Source organism: Mauremys reevesii, linkage group 6 (assembly GCF_016161935.1).
Source record: "Mauremys reevesii isolate NIE-2019 linkage group 6, ASM1616193v1, whole genome shotgun sequence".
Taxonomy (NCBI): Eukaryota; Metazoa; Chordata; order Testudines; family Geoemydidae; genus Mauremys; species Mauremys reevesii.
Genome location: NC_052628.1, coordinates 25,948,486 through 25,968,709, shown reverse-complemented (window position 1 = coordinate 25,968,709; position 20,224 = coordinate 25,948,486). Strand labels below are relative to the sequence as shown.

The 20,224-nt window shown below is 41.9% G+C and overlaps 1 protein-coding gene across 6 annotated transcripts in view; it reads left to right on the top strand.

Moving 5' to 3' along the window:
- LIFR (LIF receptor subunit alpha) overlaps positions 1–20,224 on the top strand; it is an 81,391-nt gene that overhangs the window by 9,495 nt on the left and 51,672 nt on the right. For 5 of the 6 annotated variants that reach the window (XM_039543948.1, XM_039543952.1, XM_039543945.1 and 2 more), the window contains exons 2-3: positions 3,761–3,838; positions 4,755–4,853. The exons of the other annotated variant lie outside the window; for it this stretch is intronic. The gene's annotated coding sequence lies outside the window, so the exon portion shown is untranslated. The remainder of the gene's footprint in view (positions 1–3,760; positions 3,839–4,754; positions 4,854–20,224) is intronic. 6 annotated transcript variants of the gene reach the window in all.

Below are 20,224 nucleotides of genomic sequence, written 5' to 3'. Positions count from 1 at the left end.
TAGAGATAACGAGGTTAGTTCAATCAGGGAAGATGAGGCCCTGTTCTAGCAACTAACCTCGTTATCTCTAGCCTGCTTCTTGCTTGCATATATATACCTGCCCCTGGAAATTTCCACTACTTGCATCCGACGAAGTGGGTATTCACCCACGAAAGCTCATGCTGCAAAACATCTGTTAGTCTATAAGGTGCCACAGGACTCTTTGCTGTTCTTGTAACTAGGGTGATCAGATGTCCCAATTTTATAGGGACAGTCCCGATATTTGGGGCTTTGTCTTTATAAGCGCCTATTACACCCTCACCCCCATCCCAATTTTTCACACTTGCTGTCTGGTCACCCTACTTGTAACAGTTATTAACAAAAAAAATAGTAGAAGTGATTTTTGTGTTGAAAATATCCATTTTAGCACGGTACTATATTAATGTTAATGTGTGCTGCTTTGTTCTCTGAATTCTGTGGAAACAACATTTTTTTTCTTTTTTTGTTCTTTCATTGTTAGCACACACTGTGGAAGTACCCACATAGAAAACTTGACTGTACAAAAAATAAGGTTTTGAGGTTTAGTTGCTTACCCTGTGATTTAATGTTTATTGAAATTATTCAATATTTCCTGCTATATTAGGGATTTATCCTGCAAATACTTACAGTGTAAAATTTACTGCTGCAAGTGGTCTCCTGAAAATAATGGAGTGTAATCATGGTACTCAGCACAGTGTTTGCAGGATCAGTTTCTCAGTGGTTATATGAAACAAAAGGCCACCTTCCCCTTTTATGCATACTTATACGCAGGTGTGTGTTTGTAGTGTTTTGTTTGTAAACCGGTGTCTCTTAACAACTGAAGTTGGTCCACTAAGAGCTATTACCTTGTCTCTCGAATATCCTGGGACCAGCATTTCTACAACAACTCCACATGTTAAAAAAAAACAAAAAAAAACCCACACACCTTTTTCCTTACCCCCTACAGGCTTTAAATTTTGCTCTTAATGCTTTAGCACACAATCTTGCCTTGACAGAATTTAGGTGTGAGCCTTCCATCCTAGGAGTATGCAAAATTGGCCCTGGTCTACAATGCAAAAACTTGTAAGCATGTATTTATTAATCTGAGCAAAGTTACTCGCATGCTTATATTTGCAAGATTGGGACGAGGGTGCATGACTGTATGTGTGTGGCAGGGGTGGGGTTACTTACAATATTTATATAAGATCAGCTGTAGCATATTTGCAGAACAGCATGCCAAGGCTGGTTAGACACTTTCATCTTTTCAATAACTGGCACATATGATCTTTGATTATTCCATTTGAAAACCATTTATAGTGGTTTCCAGGCTTGCTGTAAACGCGTTCCAATTACTGGCAATGCTAATTAATTTCCTTTGAAGTTGAGTTTGCAGTCCAAAATACTGGGTATGGAAAATCTTCTAGTGATTTTTTTTTTTAAATACATTCTTACTTTTTTTGGAAGCCCCAAAGGTAAAATGTGTTGTTGTTTTTTTTCTTGCTGGTTGCTTACTATAAAAAATAAATGTGAGTTACTTGAAAACAAAGTATATTTAATGTCCTGTGTCAGGTACTGGGGGAAAAGTTGAGGGATGGGAAATCCACATCCATACCAGAAGTGCAAAGAGCAAATGTTTGCAAGTAAAACAATTTTTGTTTATGTCTCTGTTGTTCTCTAAACGTATATTGTACGGTGAATCTACTGAGAAGGTTTGATAACCTGATTTTCTGATACATGTTATATTGCCACCACATGCTGTATATCATACTATCAGCAGTCTTATGTATTCATGTAATAATTGAAATAAATCTTGCATGTGTAATGACTGCAAGAATCCTAGGGGAAGATCTTCAATATGTAAGGTTATAGAACTGAAATAACACTCTTTACTGACTGACTTTACTTTAATAACCTTGAAAACCTGTTATTTCAGTGTTACTGGGTTTTAAATGTTAAGTAGGTTTTATGACTCTTGCTTTCCGGTGAGCTATCGAGAACATTTTTGCTGAACAAGAACATTTCATACACAAAGTCAATTGTGACTTGTTAAAATGTTACACTGTGAAATTCAAACTAATTGTGTTACCTATGTCTGAACTTAGAAAAGTGAGATAAGAGCATCCTTGGCCTTGTGAGAGTGTGTCACTATGTCTCTGTCTGAATTCTGTGAAATAAACAATGAAGAAAAAAATTTCTATAGAGATGGCTTATAATTAGGGCTGTGAGTCTTTCACGGAAGTCATGGATTCCATGACTTTCTGGGACCTTCCATGACTTTCTGGGACCTCCAGGACTTCTGCAGTGGCTGGTGTGACTGACTTGCTGGCCCCAGGCAGCTGGTGCCAGGTGCTGCCCCAGAGCAATGGTCTGGGAGCAGCGGTGGGGCTTCAAATACCCCCCCCCCGGACTATGCAGCAGTGGTGCTACGCCAGAACGCCCCCCACTCCCTCCCTCCCCAAGCAGCAGCAACAGCAGCGTCCGCAGGATGTCCCCTGCCCCAGAGCACCTAAGTTTTAGTTAGGGGTATTTATATAGTACAAGTCATAGACAGGTCATGGGCTGTGACTTTTTGTTTATTGCCCGTGACCTGTCCGTGACTTTTACTAAAAATGCCATGACTAAATCATAGCTTTACTTATAATAAATACTTTGTTTAAAATAACGGTGTAATGTCTGGATTGAGTTCAGTGTACCGTAAAAGAATCAAATAATTGTGTATGAATATTGTATAAATAGACTAAACACCCACCGAGGGGTTTTATATTAAATAAATAATACACAGAATAGTGGGTAGTGGTTATGCAATATCCATTTAGCTGTGAATGTCTGAGACATTTTTAAGGAATGACAGTAGTTTACGAGAATTAAATTGATTTCTTAGTAATCAGGGGAACAAGATATTCCTGAAACTACAGATCCATACTTTCTGATGAATTACTGTTGTGTTAGTATTTCTTGTGTCTTAAAACGTTACTTATCATGTAGTATTTCAGCTCTTGACACCTGCCTACAGTGTGTCAGTTTCTTTAACTTCGGTAAATTAATCTAACTAGACAACCATTCTGTTCAGGTGATTATGGACGATGTAACTAGGCATGGATAACTCGCAGTGCACTATTGTCATCAACCACTGTGGACTTTTTTTTTCTCCCACAGCATTGCAAAGTGACTGACACTCACTGTGTGTGCATGAGGGAGGAGGGAAGACGGAGCTGGCCAAGGAATGAGATTTACTATTCTGGGTGGACTGACTTAAATCGCTATTCTTAATCGTGATTTAAATTGGCAAGCAGGAAACCTTGATATAAATGATTATTTAATGAAAATTGGAATTTAATAAAAAATGCACAAAACCAGCATTTTAAAATTTAAATAACACTGTCTGATGTGTTAGATATGTATTTTTTTCTCATTTATTAAAACATGTTTTTCATTTAAAATTGGTTTATTAAATAAAGGGAGTATTATTTATAATCACGGTGTCCTTGACGATTTTAGAACTAGTAGCTCTCATCCTCTCTGAACTAGTTCTCATCTGTAGATGGGAAGTGTATACTCAAAAAAGCAAACATAATGTTGGGAATCATTAAGAAAGGGATAGATAATGAGATGAAAATATCATATTGCCTCTATATAAATCCATGGTACGTCCTGCTTCTTTTTCAACTGCTAATCCATTTCTCAACTTTGAATGAACTAATCACTGAACTGAAATAGTTGAATAAATGGAAATGAAGAAAATATTCTCTCTGCATATGCATAGGAGGCTTCTGCGGTCAAAAGCTGTTCTTGCACTTCAGCAAATTCTGATTCCAGATACACAGCCAGTGACTTCCACCAGGTTAGTGGTCTGACTTAAAAATGGCAGTAGAAAACATGTACTGCTTGAATATTACTTTTTAATTCAGATTATTTTAATAGATTATACTAAATTTAGGCTTTAAAGGTTGTCCTAATTTCAAATAGTTTATTTTTAAAAGAAAAATGTATTTAAATACAAAAATAGATTTTTTTAAAAAAATCAATTTTTATCCGCTCTGCTGTTAATTTAAAAGAATAGAGTGAAAGAAAAAAACAGGAATTTGTCATGTATAATTTAAACATAGAATGTTTTCAATGATTTGGAGCATGTTCTTTCTTACTGTCCCTTTGTACAGCACCTGCAAAATGAGGCCCCCACTGCAATACAAAGAATAAATATTAATTCTGCTAGTTTTGTCTGTGAGCAAGTTAAATATAGAAATACATACCATGATTCCAGAAGTGTGAGCTTAGCCTTCATGAGACTCCAGTATTGCAAATACTAGGCAATTGCTTAACTTTACTATTATGAGTAGCTCCATTGATTACTATATTGGAGGCAGAACAAGCGGGTTTTGTTTTATAATTGTCAAACACATTTTTTCATTTCAAGTAATTTATTGATGGGTTATTTTGGCTGCCATACGATGAATAAAGAAGTGCAGAAAAGTTTCAATTAGATTCTGTTCTTTAAATTTAAATATTCAGAATGTCAGATATTGTCTTCTGTTTTGTGGGGTCACTTCACAGATGAGGACTCAGGAAGTTTCCAGTCCACATTTGAGTTAAACAAACACCATTGCTTAAAACACTGTGAATAATAATCACATCCCCTCTGTTATCAGGTTTAATTTCTGAAGTCTGTCATAAACCTGCCAGTTCTCTAGTTGGCCATAGGGTCGCCAAAGGTGAGCAACACCTGAATTTCTAATATGAAATTTTTTTATTGCCGGCAGGAGGAGTGGAAAGGAAAGAGAAACGAACCACATTGCAGGCCATGGTTATGTCATAAAGCTGGTCCTCAGAAGAGCATGTTGACATTTGTATTTGATTTGGTAATTTTTAATACTTGATGGGGTTTTTTGAAATCTATGTATGGATGTCTTTATTGTTCTAAAATTAAACTTTTTTTGAATTGCCAAAAGAAAAAAACAAGGGGGTATTCATAGGCCCTCAGCTCACCCCAGAAGTTTGAGATGGGAGCGCTCATAAGACTAGTGTCGCTATATGGCATTTAATCTCAGATCCTTACACCGGAAAGGGTGATTTGCTCTAGACCTGGCTCACTGCAAGTACAGCAGCCTTCTCCTGGCCCACTCGAGCCTCAGTATTATTGAAGAAGAAGCAGTCTGCAGAGGCGCAAAGTGGACTGCATTTCACGTGTCCACAAGAAGTTGCAAATTGGATTTGCTTTTCTCTTCTAATGTTTCCCTTGGGAGGAGGATTTTCTTAAGTGGAGGTCTTTGTGTGAAATCCAAAGTTGTGGGTTTGTTTTTTGTTTTCTAAAGGAGTAATTCCAAGTTTGCGATCTCTGTTTAGCTTGGGGCTTCCTTCCTGTCATTATTAGTACCACTCACAATGTAATACACTACTTCCTCAGTACTGGGCTAGCAGATGATTAATGAGGGAGAAAGACTTCTTACCTGCTAGTTTCTCTTCACTTATAACTCCTCCCCTAGTCTGGACTGATTTGTAAAATTATCATCATAGATGCACCTTTTTCCATTGGAGATTAGTCTGGGATATAGTTGATATGCTTAACTTCTTTGTTTACCGCTCATTACTCAGTAGCCAATGTTAGGCTTGTTCAGAGATTTGGAAATAGTTATTCTGTGGGAACCAGAGAAGTGTGACGATTCCAGATGACTGTTGGTAGTTGGGGACACTGGGGGAGACTCAAGCTCCAGATGGAAAGATGAGTTAATGAAGAAAAATATGTATAGAAAAATTATTTCTTGATAATTTATTATTGTATTACTATAATATAAAGATTGTGCATCTCCATGTGAGACACTACTGTCTATGTTACAATAGAAAATCAAATTCTCCAATAATCTTATGTTTAATTATAGAAGCATCACTGATCAGTTTTTCACTTTGCATTTCGGAAGGCTTATTTTAAAAAACATGCTGCTTTTTGATATTCAAGTGTTCTCCTTTTTAGCAGTTCAATTACATGCTTTATTGGAAACACTTCACTCATATTAAAAGTTGTCGGTTCTTTAGTGTATGATTCCAATTTCAGATCATTGTCCTTTGTATTAGATAAGTAGCTGGAATTACAACAGTAACTGTCAGTGGACCTACAACATACTGCCTGTATCCCATCATAAAACTAAATAGGCTGTTCTGTTTTGGCAAGAAGAGCAAAGGCCATGATGCACAAAATAGTTTGATATTTTTGCTTATAAACAGTGTAAGAAAAATTGAGAATATTTCATTAAATAAGGTTTTTATGTTCAAGCAGCCTTTTTTTATCTAGGCTAATTTAAGTGGCCATACTGGGACAGACCAATGGTTCCTTTACCCCAGTATCCTATACTCTGACAGTGGCCAGTGCCACATGCTTCAGAGGGAATGAACAGAACAGGGCAATTATTGAGTAATCAATCCACTGTCATCCACTCTCAGATTCTGGCAGTTGAAGGTTTAGGGACACTCAGAGCATGGGGTGACTTCCGTGACTATCTTGGCTAACAGCCATCGATGGACCTATTCTCTATGACCTTATATATATTTTAACCCGCTTATACTTTTTGCCTTCCCAATATCCCATGGCAACGAGTTCTACAGATTAACTCAGAGTTCTGTGATGAAGTATTTCCTTATGTTTGTTTTTAAACCTGCTGTCTATTAATTTCATTGGGTGACCCTGATTCTTGTGTTATGTGATGGGGTAAATTCCCTATTCACTTTCTCCATGTGATTTTATAGACCTTGATCATATCCTGCGTTATCTCTTTTCTAAGATTAACATCCCCAATTTTTATTCTCTCCTCATATGGGAGCTGTTCCGTACTCCTAATCACTTTGTTGCCTTTCTCTGTATCTTTTCCAATTGTAACGTATTGTTTGCGGAATGAAGCGACCGGAACTGCACACAGTATTCAAGGTGTGGGCATGCTGTTGATGTATATAGAGGCACTGTTATATGATCTATCTTTATTGTCTTTCCCTTTCAAAATATACAAAATAGAAAAGGGTACAAAATATATCGGAAGGACAGAACAGGTTGTGCTGGTGGGGGATTGGCATTATATGTGAAAGAAAGTGTAGAGGGCGGGGAACAGGGGGGTTGAATGGGGGTAGGAGTCCCGGGGGGCAGTCCAGGAGAGAGGGGGTTGGATGGGGTGGTGGGAGGAAGTCAGGGGCAGGGGTCCTGGGGGGGCATCAGGGAGCAAGAAGCAGGGGGCGTTGGATAGGGGGCTTGGGCCGGACCATCCCTGGATGTTTGGGGAGGCACAGCCTTCCCTAACCAGCCATCCATACAATTTTGGAAACCCGATGTGGTCCTCAGGCCAAAAAGTTTGGCTGCCCCTGTCCTAAGTGGAGCACAGGATCTGGTCCAAGAGGTGAATATAGCTGGACTGCTTAGTAATAGTGACCATAATACAATCACTGTGGCAGGAAAAACACCACAGCGGCCCAACACTGTAGCGTTTAATTTCAGAAAGGGGAACTACACAAAAATGAGGTGGTTACTTAAACAGAAATTAAAGGTACACTGCCAAAAGTGAAATCTCTGCAAGCTGTGTGGAAATTTTTTTAAAGACATCATAATAGAGGCTCATCTTAAATGTATACCCCAAATTAAAAAACAGAGAACCAAAAAAGTCCCACTGTGGCTAAACAACAAAGTAAAAGAAGCAGTGAGAGGCAAAAAGGCATCCTTTAAAAAGTGAAAGTTAAATCCTAGTGAGGAAAATAGAAAGGAGCATAAACACTGGCAAATGAAGTGTAAAAATACAATTAGGAAGACCAAAAAAGAATTTGAGGAACAGTTAGCCAAAGTCTAAAAAGTAATAGCAAATATTTTTTTAAGTACATCAGAAGCAGGAAGCTAAACAACCAGTGGGGCCACTGGACGATCGAAGTGCTAATGGAGCACTCAGAGACGATAAGGCCATTGTGAAAAAACTAAATGAATTCTTTGCATCGGTCTTCATGGCTGAGGATGTAAGGGCGATACCCAAACCTGAGCCATTCCGTGATTAGGTCCTATGATTCTTTTTAGGTGAATAGATATGTAGACAAAGTTGGCAATGGGCTTTGTTGCAAGGATAAGTTCCTGGGTTAGTATTTTTGTTGTGTGGTGTGTGGTTGCTGGTGAGTATTTGCTTCAGGTTGGGGGGGACTGTCTGTAAGCGAGGACTGGTCTGTCTTCCAAGATGTGTGAGAGTGAGGGATCATCCTTCAGGACAGGTTGTAGATCCTTGATGATGCGCTGGAGAGATTTTAGTTGGGGGCTGAAGGTTACGACTAGTGGCGTTCTGTTAATTTCTTTGATGGGCCTGTCCTGTAGTAGGTGACTTCTGGGTACACTTCTGGCTCTGTCAATCTGTTTCTTCACTTCAGCAGACGAGTATTGTAGTTGTAAGAATGCTTGATGGAGATCTTGTAGGTGTTTGTCTCTGTGTGAGGGGTTGGAGCAAATGCGGTTGTATCTTAGAGCTTGGCTGTAGACAATGGATCATGTGGTGTGGTCTGGATGAAAACTGGAGGCCTGTAGGTAAGTATAGCGGTCAGTAGGTTTCCGGTATAGGGTGGTGTTTATGTGACCATCGCTTATTAGCACTGTCGTGTCCAGGAAGTGGAACTCTTGTGTAGACTGGTCCAGGCTGAGGTTGATGGTGGGATGGAAATTGTTGAAATCATGGTGGAATTCCTCAAGGGCTCCTTTTCCATGGGTCCAGATGAAGATGTCATCAAGGTAACACAAGTAGAGTAGAGGTGTTAGGGGACGAGAGCTGAGGAAGCGTTGTTCTAAGTCAGCCATAAAAATGTTGGCATACTGTGGGGCCATGCGGGTACCCATAGCAGTGCCGCTGATTTGAAGGTATATGTTGTCCCCAAATGTGAAAGTTATGGGTGAGGACAAAGTCACAAAGTTCAGCCACCAGGTTTGCCATGACATTATTGGGGATACTGTTCCTGACGGCTTGTAGTCCATCTTTGTGTGGAATGTTGGTGTAGAGGACTTCTACATCAGTAGTGGCCAGGATGGTGTTTTCTAGAAGATCACGAATGGATTGTAGTTTCCTCAGGAAGTCAGTGGTGTCTTGAAGATAGCTAGGAGTGCTGGTAGCATAGGGCCTGAGGAGAGACTCTACATAGCCAGACAATCCTGCTGTCAGGGTGCCAATGCCTGAGATGATGGGGCGTCCAGGATTTCCAGGTTTATGGATCTCGGGTAGCAGATAGAATACCCCTGGTCGGAGTTCTAGGGGTGTGTCTGTGCAGATTTGTTCTTGTGCTGTTTCAGGGAGTTTCTTGAGCAGATGGTGTAGTTTCTTTTGGTAACCCTCAGTGGGATCAGAGGGTAAAGGCCTGTAGAATGTGGTGTTAGAGAGCTGCCTAGCAGCCTCTTGTTCATATTCAGACCTATTCATGAAGACTACAGCACCTCCTTTGTCAGCCTTTTTGATTATGATGTCAGAGTTGTTCCTGAGGCTGTGGATGGCATTGTGTTCTGCCCGGCTGAGGTTATGGGGCGAGGATCCTGATCTCATGTGGTAGCATGAACACTGGTTCACCTCTCTGGGACAGTCTGCATGAAATTCCCAAACAGTCTATACTAGTTTTTTGGTTTTTTTTGTTTTTTTCTTGGTTGAGCTCTTGCAAGTATAGCAATGATGGGTGTGCTTGAATTGTCGCCACTTGCATGGAAAAAGTCTAGACAGCACAGGCTGAGATTTTTGATTCAAGAGTAAGATTCAGCTCCCATTGAAAGTCCTCTTCGTGCTTTGTAAAATCTTGTCCTCAGAGGTTAAAATGACGCATGTGTCTTTCGGAACACTGGCCTGCTCAGGAAGCTGCAAGCCTGGACTTTCTTCCCTGGCCAGAAGATCACAGTAGGGGAAGTTGAAATGCCCATTGTGATCCTGGGAGACCCTGCCTACCCCTTAATGCCGGGGCTTATGAAGCCATGCACGGGGCAACTTGACAGCAGCAAGGAGCGGTTCAACAACAGGCTGAGCAAGTGAAGAATGGCTGTTGAGTGTGTTTTTGGCCATTTAAAAGCCAGCTGGGGCTGCCCTGGACCTGGCCGATGACAATATTTCTATGCTTATAGCCACGTGCTGTATGCTCCATAATAGTTGGGAAGGGTGAAAGCTACTCTCGGCTGGACCGCAGAGGATCAGTGCCTGGAGGCTGAGTTTGAACAGACAGAGACTAGGGCTATTAGAGAGGCACAGTGCGGGGCCATAAGGATCAAGGATGCCTTGAGGCAGCAATATAAAGCTGAAAGCCACTAATATTTGTTGCTATGGTCGGGAGTGCAGTGCTTGTAATGCTAGAGGGTGATTGGTGCAGATGATGCAATATATGGGTTTAACATAATTGTATGTTGCTTTGCAGGGCTCTTTTTGCTTTCAAATAATAGAATAAAGATTGCTTTCAAACCAACACAATTCTTTTATTAAAAACCAGCCTCCGGAGGAGAGAGTCAAACCAAAAAAAAGATTAGCAATGAGGGGGATGGGGGAATGGATGGTCCCAGGAGGAGGAGGGATCCCGGGATGGCTAAAGATTTGTGTATGTCCAGGGATCATACCCAAGCTGCTTCTTTGGAGTACAATGTAGTGGGTACTGTGCTTCAGCAGGGCCAAACTGCAGAGGGATGGGTGTTGAGCGCAATGGGTAATGGGAGTCCGCAGTGCTGGACTGTGACGGGGGAGGAGTGGAATGCTGCGAGTATAGACTGGAGCCAGGGGGTTAACAGTGTATTGGCAGTGTCTAGGAGGTGCATGGGAAAGAGTTTTGTGACAGCGGCTGCAGAGGAGGGTGGGCACAGAGCTGGTTGGTTTGAAGAGCTAGTATTGCCTGGAGCGTGTCTACTTGGCGCTCCATAACCTTTAAGAGCTGCTCCGTGGCTTCATTCTGGCATGTGCGTTCTCCTTTCGGTCCCTCTTCTCCCTGGCCCACCATTCCTTCAATTCCCATTTCTCGATGGCGGAGCGCATCATAACTTAATGCAGAAAATCCTCCTTAGTTCTTCTTGGCCGCTTTCTAATTCTGTACAGCCTTTCAGCCACCGATAACAGAGGGAGGCTGGGCTCCCAAGCTCATCTCTGTGAAGTTTCAATGCAGTGTTTTACAGAAGCAGTATTGTTTGTAACACAGAGAACACTGATGCGGTGCTTTAAAATAGTCAGTACTCACACACCTGTCACTAACTGGCTGACCCCAGGCAAGCACACATGAGCCACAAGACCCCCAAAATGGTGAGTAGTTGCAGGGGCCAGGTAAATCACTCTTCCCGGACCCTGCTGTACACTGGGCACGTGGCTCTCGGGAAGAGCCAGCACTGTAGGGGGGGGCCTGATAGTCATTCCTGTCCCCACACTTTCCACAGGATGTGATCATTATGAAAGATATCTCGCTGCTGAGGGTGAGCAGGGAATCAATGGAGGGTCTTCTCCAAGCCTGCTGTTTCCGCCCTGGCCCCTATGCGTCTCGCCTGTGTGCAGCAGTGCTCCTCCTCCCTCCCTCCCCCCACGATGGCACAGTGGCACGGGAAAGTTACTGTTAATGGGGCAAGAAACAAAGCAGCTCTGCCGAAGAACCTGCGGCAGCGGGTTGCCCAGTATCTCCACGAGAGTTTCCTGGAGATCTCTGAGGGAGATTCCCATGAAGTGAGGGAGTCAATCAGCAGCCTGTTCCACTGCTCAGACTAGGCATGCGGTGGGAGACAAGCCTGCTTTCTGCAACCCTCCTGCCCCCAACAACTCGCTTCAGAAATTCCCAAAATCAGATCCACTTACCAGGGCCGCCTCTCCTGTTTGTGCTTCGCCAACATCCAATAGCTGTGACTGGCTAGCCTCCTCTGGGGTAGAAAAGAGTTCCTGGCTGCATGCATCTCTGGCCTCCGAGCCATCCTCTGCCTCTGGGTCCCTCCCTCCACATCCTTGTCCAAGATTTCCTCATCCTGGCTCGGTCCACTTTCGACTGGCATGCGAGCCACCGAAATATCCACGTTGGTCTTCGCAGTGGAGGTGGGATTGCCACCAAGTATCGTGTCCAGCTCTTCGTAGATCTGGCAGCTCGTGGGCGCAGCACTGGAGCAGTGGTTTGCCTCCCGCGCCTTGTGGTAGGCATTCCGCAGCTCCTTCACTTTGACCTTGCACTGCAGTGTGTCCTGGTCATGGCCCCTTTCTGTCATGCATGAAATCTGTCCGTAGGTATCATAATTCCCACAGCTGGAGCACAGCTGAGACTGGACAGCTTCCCCTCCCCAAATGCTGATGAGGTCCAGCAACTTGGCATTGCTCCAAGTGGGGGATCGCCTGGTGCATGGAGCAGGCGTAGCCACCTGGAAAGATGCGGTGAGATCACTGTACATGTCACCAAGCAAACAGGATGGGGACTTTCGAAATTCCAAAGGAATTTACAGGGTGGGGATGATGGTTGGTCACTTGAGGGCAGGGCAGTAGAGTTCAAACTGATGACCAGAGAGGCAAGAACAGGCATTGTGGGACACCTTCCGGAGGCCAATCTCAGCACTGTAATTGACCACGGTGTCCACATTGGCACCGCAATGCAGTAGCCCCAGCACAGAAAGCTGTACGCCTCTCATCGGAGTGGTTTGGGGTTTTGTTTGTTTGTTTGTTTTTTTACAGCGCTACAACTGTGCTGTTTCTGTGCGCTAAGTGGCTTGGCAGTGTGTACACCTCAGGAGTTACAGCGCAGAAAGCTGCTTTACTGTGCAAAAACTTGCCAGTGTAGACAGGACCTAAGTTTCCTGTTCTGTTGTTGCACACACATGGATTAGGGGAATCTTATGCCATCATCTTATTGTTTTCATCCCAGATGCCTTCAGGACTGTATTCAACAGTTTGATTAAGCTCTTTTGGTTCCTGTTTTTCCTGCAGACAGGAATTATTTCTGAAGGAAAATAGGCATAATAAAAGTTTCTTAGTTCATGTTTGTTTTGCTCTATTGACCACAAGGTGTTAAATGCTTTCTCCTGCTTTGTGAAGGTTGGGATGGGTAGAGAGCATGGAAGGGGAAACAAGAATGGGGATTTTCTATATGAATCAACAAGACCCCAAACCCCTCTCACCTATGTGAAATGCTTTGTGCTATTCATTCTTGAATGAACTCTGAAAGAAAAGTGATAAACACAAACACCCTATCACCGGTGTGTGAACACCTTTCACAAAAGGATCATTCTATGTGTGACCTCTTTTAAAGATGAGCCTATTCATAACTCTGCTAGACACTAAAAATCCTGGACTCAATAGAGACAATCTGTATCCCACTAACTCTCCTCCTTTGTCTTATGACTGCAGAGGTATTAATTGCACAGTTCATTTTGAATGGTTTCTTATAACTTGTTAACTTCTTATGCTTAACTATCTATTCCACCTTGTATTTAACTATGACACTCTTAATTACCTTTTCCAGATAGTCAGACTTGACCTGAAGAAGAGCTCTCTGGAGCTCAAAAGTTTGTCTCTCTCACCAACAGAGGTTGGTCCAGTAAAACTGATTACCTTGCCCGTCTTTCACCCACCTTCTCTCTTGTATCCTGGCATCAACACAGCTGCAACAATATTGCAAACAACATAGAAAAGAATTGCTCTTAAGAACTATCACCCATATTAATCAGGTGACAATTCAATTTTAATTGATCCAAATACACAGGAAATAGCATGAAGGCAAGGGAAATTGGAAATAGAGGAAAATATAGTCTGAAACAGTGGTGCCCAAACGTCTCTTGTCACATCCCCCACTTTACCAGTAATGGAATCTGTCTGTGCCATCTCTTCTCCCCCGCCACCCCCGCATCCATTGCTGCACAGTTGTCTCAGCAGAGGAGCTTGGGCTGAAGGTGGAGCAGGGGATGGAGGAGGAGTTGGGGCTAGAGGCGGAGTTGGCCTGGGGACAGAGGGAATTAGGGCAGAGCTGAGCTGGGCCCAGAGTGGAGCTGCGGCTGAGGATGGAGCTGGGCTGGGTGGCACTCCCTCCCCTCCCCCTGTGGGGGCTGGCATGGGCCCTGCTGTGTACACCCACAATGTTCCTCCATGCTCACCTAGGAGGGCGTGCCCCACAGTTTGGGGACCACTGGTCTAAAATATCAAACACTTCATAGCTGAAAAAACACATGGAGCTTCCACTTTGATCATTAGAGATTAGAATTCTGTTCCTTGCTCTCACAAACTTAGTGACTTAGGGTAAATCACTCTCAGGGCTTTAGTTTTCCCGTGTGTATAATGGTTCAAATGTTGACTTTAGTGGAAGCAGACTTAAGCCAATCACGAACACTTGTGAAATTGCCATAGAATTCTTGTCCTGGCAGAATGTGCGTCTCAAAATAAAGGGCATCTCCACTGCAGAATGGTTGTACGGGCAAGACTAGATTGTCATTCATTTGAAGTGTGTCCATCAGTAAATAATATTCATGACAAATCACTTGCAAAATGGTTTTATGAAAGTCTCAGTCCTTCACATGAGTTAATTCTGCTCCATTCTCAGATCGCTGGTCACAGGAGCAATCGGGTTACTGCAGCATATGTGCTGCAGTTTCAACCACTGAAAGACTTTATACTGCAACTGCTGTGGAACCTCTCTCATCCCTTCCAAGCTCCTTGTGCTTGGCATGTGCATGTACAAGAAGCGTTCGCTGCAAAGTGTTCAAAGAGCTGCCTGAGCGCACTCCTACTTATTTTAGTACAATAGTTGAGCAAACTGTCCTGTACTCTTTCCTGCCTTTACTAGGAAATCCGTTTCCATCTTTGCAGATTACTAAGGCACATGTGCATGCATAAGTTACAATCAGAATTATTTCATTCTATTATTCTGTCTGCCTTCAGAAAAGAGTAACAGTCCAGTCCCTGAATTGATTCCATGGAACTTGGTGGAAACCAAATTTCCCAATGGGGATTCATTTTTCTTCAGAAACTGTTCACTTAGTCCTTTTGTCTCACTTTTTTTTTTTTGTACTCTGGAATATTGCCATAATACAAAATACAGAAGGAAAGCCTACATTTTAGATGACTAAAGGGAGATTTGTGCCTTAAGTTTGGGAATTTCTTTGGAAAAGAATGTAGTCCATTGAAGAAAAGCCAAGAAAAACATTAGCATGACAATTAATTTTACTTTCATTCTGTATCACATCAATTAGTTTGAAAGCCAAGGGCAGAATGCGGGAAGGTCAGCAAAGCCTATCCTTAAAGGAAGCAAGTTAATCTTCTGTTTCTGTTACTATTATCTTTACTGTCAGCTGTATTGGCAATGTGTTTTTGTTTCCCAGAAGGGTGTACTTCGGGCATGGATTTGTAATTAGGGGGAATTTTTGGAAGCTTTTTGTGTGTGCATCCTGAATACTAGGATATGTATTATGATACATACATCTTTTCTCTGGAGCTTGGAGTGTTCTTTTCCTTTGGCTACTAATTAATTCCTTTATTTTCAAAAACATGCAACTCCATTTACGTAAAAAAGAGAACATTTGTTTCATTCCCTCCTACCCGTTACCAGGCCTCAAATCTATCTTTATTGGCATCAAAGGCCTGACCATACACAGTGCCTGCGATTCCCTTTGGCTGAATTGGGAGTTATGGATGCTCAGTACTGCTCAGGATCAAACACTACATGAATCTCCATTATTCTTTAGATTTTTCACTACCACCCTATCTAATCACTTTCCCCAGCAATCTTTTCCACCTTCAGTTGGCTGTCTGGATGGTGACACCTAAACCTTAGGGGAAAGAAAAAAATCTCCCATAACTTTCACAGGTTTAGATTTCCCATACAGCATTTGATATCTATCCTTCAACAGTTTCATGGCCTTATGGCATCTTCCTGTAATCAGAAAAAGCTTTCCCCAAGGTTTGTGTGTATATTTTCACTGTTCCTCATTATCTGCTTATGGAAGACACAATTTTAGTTAGTTCAGATAACCAAACATTTAAAAAATGTAAGCTTTGTACCCTAACACAGAGATTTCAAGTCCAGAAGGGACCATTATCATGATCTAGTCTGACCTCCTGCAGAACATATGCCAGGGAGTTGCAACTTGTATAGTTTCCTTTGTTTTCCAAATCTTTTCCAAACACTTACTCTGAAGTAAATTGTCATAGAGAGAGATTTGCAACTCTACATTTGATTTTTTTCCCTTAATGGAGCATCATTGAACTGCTACATTTGAACAAAACTTGAGTTTTATGCCTCAATTACCTAATCAAATAAATGTTTTTGTTTCAGAAAGTGAATCATTAGGTACACATGCTAACTCATTGGGACGTGCAGGAAATAATCAACAAGTTCAAATACAGTAACTCCCTGCTTAACATTGTAGATATGTTCGTGAAAAATGTGACTTTAAGCGAAACGATGTTAAGCGAATCCAATTTCCCCATAAGAATTAATGTAAATAGGAAGGGTTAGGTTCCAGGGAAATTTTTTTCACCAGACAAAAGACTAATATATATACACCGCTACCTCGATATAATGCCACCCGATATAACGCGGTAAAGCAGTGCTCGGGAGGAAGGGGGGGGGCGGCTGTGCATTCCGGTGGATCAAAGCAAGTTCAATATAACACGGTTTCACCTATAACGTGGTAAGATTTTTTGGCTCCCAAGGACAGCGTTATATTGAGGTACAAGTATATATCACACACACCCAGTATAAGTTTTAAACAAACAATTTAATACTGGTACACAGTGATGATGATTGTGAAGCTTGGTTGAGGTGGTGAAGTCAGAGGCTGGGATATTTCCCAGGGAATACCTTACTGCTAAATGATGAACTAGCAATCGACTGAGCCCTCAAGGATTAACACATTGTTAACGTAGCCTCATAATCTACAAGGCAGCTTGAATGGAGGGAAGGGAGATAGCATGGCAGACAGAAAGAGAGAGAGAGAGAGAGAGAGAGAGAGAGAGAGATGCGCGTTGCCCGTTTAAGTACTCTGACCCCACTGTAAGTACACTGCCTTTTTAAATAGATCAGCAAGTTGAGACAGCAGCTTCTGCCAGCAAGCTCCCTCAGTCCTGATCCCTGTCATGTCCCCACCCTGCTCTTTGGAAATGGGGTAAGCGGGGTGCAGGAGAGGGGGACACCCTGACATTAGGCCCCCCTTCCCTTCCCCCACACAGCAAGCAGGAGGCTCCGGATAGCAGCTCCAAGGCAGAGGGCAGGAGTAGCACATGGCAGCGGGGGGAGGGACAGCTGAACTGCCAGCAATTGATAGCCTGCTGGGCAGCTGTCGCAAAGGGAGCTTTGGGGAACGGGGAGCTGATGGGGGGCTGCCAGTCCACCCTGGTTCCAAGCCCCCACCAGCTAGCTCCAACGGGCTGCTCTTACTGCAAGCAGTGGACAAAGCAGGCGGCTGCCAAATGACATTATAAGGGAGCATTGCGCAACTTTAAATGAGCATGTTCTCAATTGATCAGCAACGTAACCACGAGGTCTTGTGACAGGCTGAGAAAATGAAATTCAAAAACCTGTTTCCTCTTAGCAGGATACACAATCACAAAGTGTAATATAAATTTCTCATAAATATTTTTACTAGGTGTACTGTAGTGACTCCTTTCTCGCTCTGAATATTACCTAGCACTCCCTACAAATGACTGTGTTGAATGCATCAAAAACATCTGTACAAGTTAGTCCTCTCTAGTCAACTGTTTGTTAAACTATTAATGGCTCTCTTGAGGATGGTCCCTGTTTAGTATGGACCAGTTCCCATTGACTTAAGTGGTTCAGGATCACATCCTAATGTAGGTGTAATAACTTCACCCATGCTGCTTATCAGAATTGCTCTACCTTTTCTGTCAATTATGGTATGCAGGCAAATAACTGAACCTTCTACATGTAAAATCTCTGGATGCACTTTAGGATATCTTCATTAATGTAGTGTTTGAGAAGGCTACAGTGAGAGTCTGTCTAGGTAGGTGGAATAAAAGCCATTAATAGAGAAGATCTTAGCTCTTTTCACAACTTGGACATTTGTATACTGCAAAAATGGCTGCTTCATTTCTACCCTAGAAATGTCCTCATTTTAGAGAGATCCTCTTTGCACGGATATTCCTTTGGGCATACACACTTATGCTGTTGTTTAAGAGTAGTTTAAAAGTAGACTATCTGTTTCTGAAAACTCTTGAAAATGAATCTACTGTATGCCAGTAAAGATCACTTATACTTAAAGCCAGTGTCACTACTGGCACATTCAGAGAAGCCTCGGGCAAAATTTTGCTTTAATTTAACAAACTGATAAGATACTGAGTTCTAGTGAATGTATATCATATAACTCAGAAGCTAAAGCTTGCATTGTCCTATGAAGATTTAAGAATACAACTGCTGTATGGTTCATTTAAAACAACTGTATTCCACTCTGATAATGAAGAACCTTTTAACTCTCATGTGAATTTGCTTTAGGAGACTGGAGACAGCTTTTATAAAAAGACAAAAGAACTTTCTGTTTCAAATGTATTTTGTAACTTTATAGCGAAAAAATAAAACTATAAAATGGGATTTTTTTCTTGACTAATGACATTTAGTTACAGTATGTGACTCTTCTAGTAGTACATTTTATAGTTCAATGAAAAATAGGCAAGAGCCAATGAGTACTCTTTGTGTAACAGATTATATTTAATAAAATATGCTTTTAATACTCTGCATATATGTGCATGTCTCGTTTGTTCATTGTTTTAGTGTCTCCCTGACTTAGAAATGAAAGCAAACTGTTTTGAGAAATGATTTAGGATTGTCTCATTTTATTTGAACTTCTAGTATGCCTCTGTTAAAACGTTGTTTTGTAACTTTGCACAGCAGGGCAGTTCGGTAAATGAGATTCTTGCACCTGCTTGTAGCAACAATACATAAGGGACAAAACTGTTTCCTCCAAGGCATAAACACACTGTTGTCATAGTACTGTACTGAGCTACGTCAGAACTCCAGCCATTGCCATAGTAAAACAGATAGGTTCATATTATATAGTTGTATAAAAGACCAGAACTTGATCCCATTGACTTCGGTGGCAAAACTCCCAGTCATTCTGGTGAGGTCTTGAGATGGCCCATGCTGCGTTTCTTACTGTTTCAGTGCTGCTAACTGAAAGGAAACTATGCCATGCATCCGACGAAGTGGGTATTCACCCACGAAAGCTCATGCTCCAATATGTTTTAGTCTATAAGGTGCCACAGAACTCTTTGCCACTTCGAAAGGAAACTGTCAACTACTTTGAAGGCCAAACTTAAGTTTTTGCATTTTTTTTTAATTTTAATTTTTATTTTTACAAAATAAACAAATGCCCAATGATCAGATAACTCAAGTGTTTGTATGTGCACAGCTGTGAGTTGGGTATGCATATCAATGCAGCTCAGGCATTTTGTTCCCAAAAGTGCATGTTCAGGTTTTTTTCATGCATATTTGAAAAAATATGGGTCTTGTGTGCTAAGTTGAGTTTGCACAGAAGTATTTAAAATATCTTTCTACTTACAAAATAATATGAACAAATCTGATCTGAAGGCACTGAGAGACAGTAAACATGAAATCCTGTGATGCAGCATTGACCTCCCAGAACCACTTAAATTTTCCATTTGTCTTGGAGATCTCTGAAGTTGAAGTTCTGGGCCTATAGTAGATTGGAAAGTGATGTCATTGTCTAAACATAGGTTTTCAGCATTGGGCATACCTAACTAAGGTCTTTTCTACACTTGAAACAGTACAGCAGCACAGCTGCAGCATTGCTCTAGCGCTTCAGTGCGGACACTACTAATGCCAACGGGAGGCGTTTTCCCGTTGGTGTAGGTAATCCACCTCCCTGAGAGGGGGTAGCTATGACAACAGAAGAACTCTTCTATCAATGTAGTGCTGTCTACATTGGGGTTAGGCTGGTACAGCTATGTCTTTGGTGTGGATTTTTCAGAAAATCCCCATAGAAACATAGCTATGCTGATGTAAGTTCCTAGTGTTAGAGCAGCCCGTAGGCTAATATCAGAGTTGAGCACACATGGGTTTGAGCCCGTTAGTTTGGCCTGGTTATACCAAAAATGAATCCTGGTAAATGAATATGAGCCATCTCATCCTTACAGCTAATGATATATCACCATAGTATCCAGGCACCTCACAATCTTTACTTTATTTGTCCTCACAACTCTGTGAGGTAGAGCAGTGCTGTTATCCCCATTTTACAGATGGAGAACTGAGCCGCAGAGAGGCTAAATGACTTAACTAAGGCCACACAGAAAAAGAATTC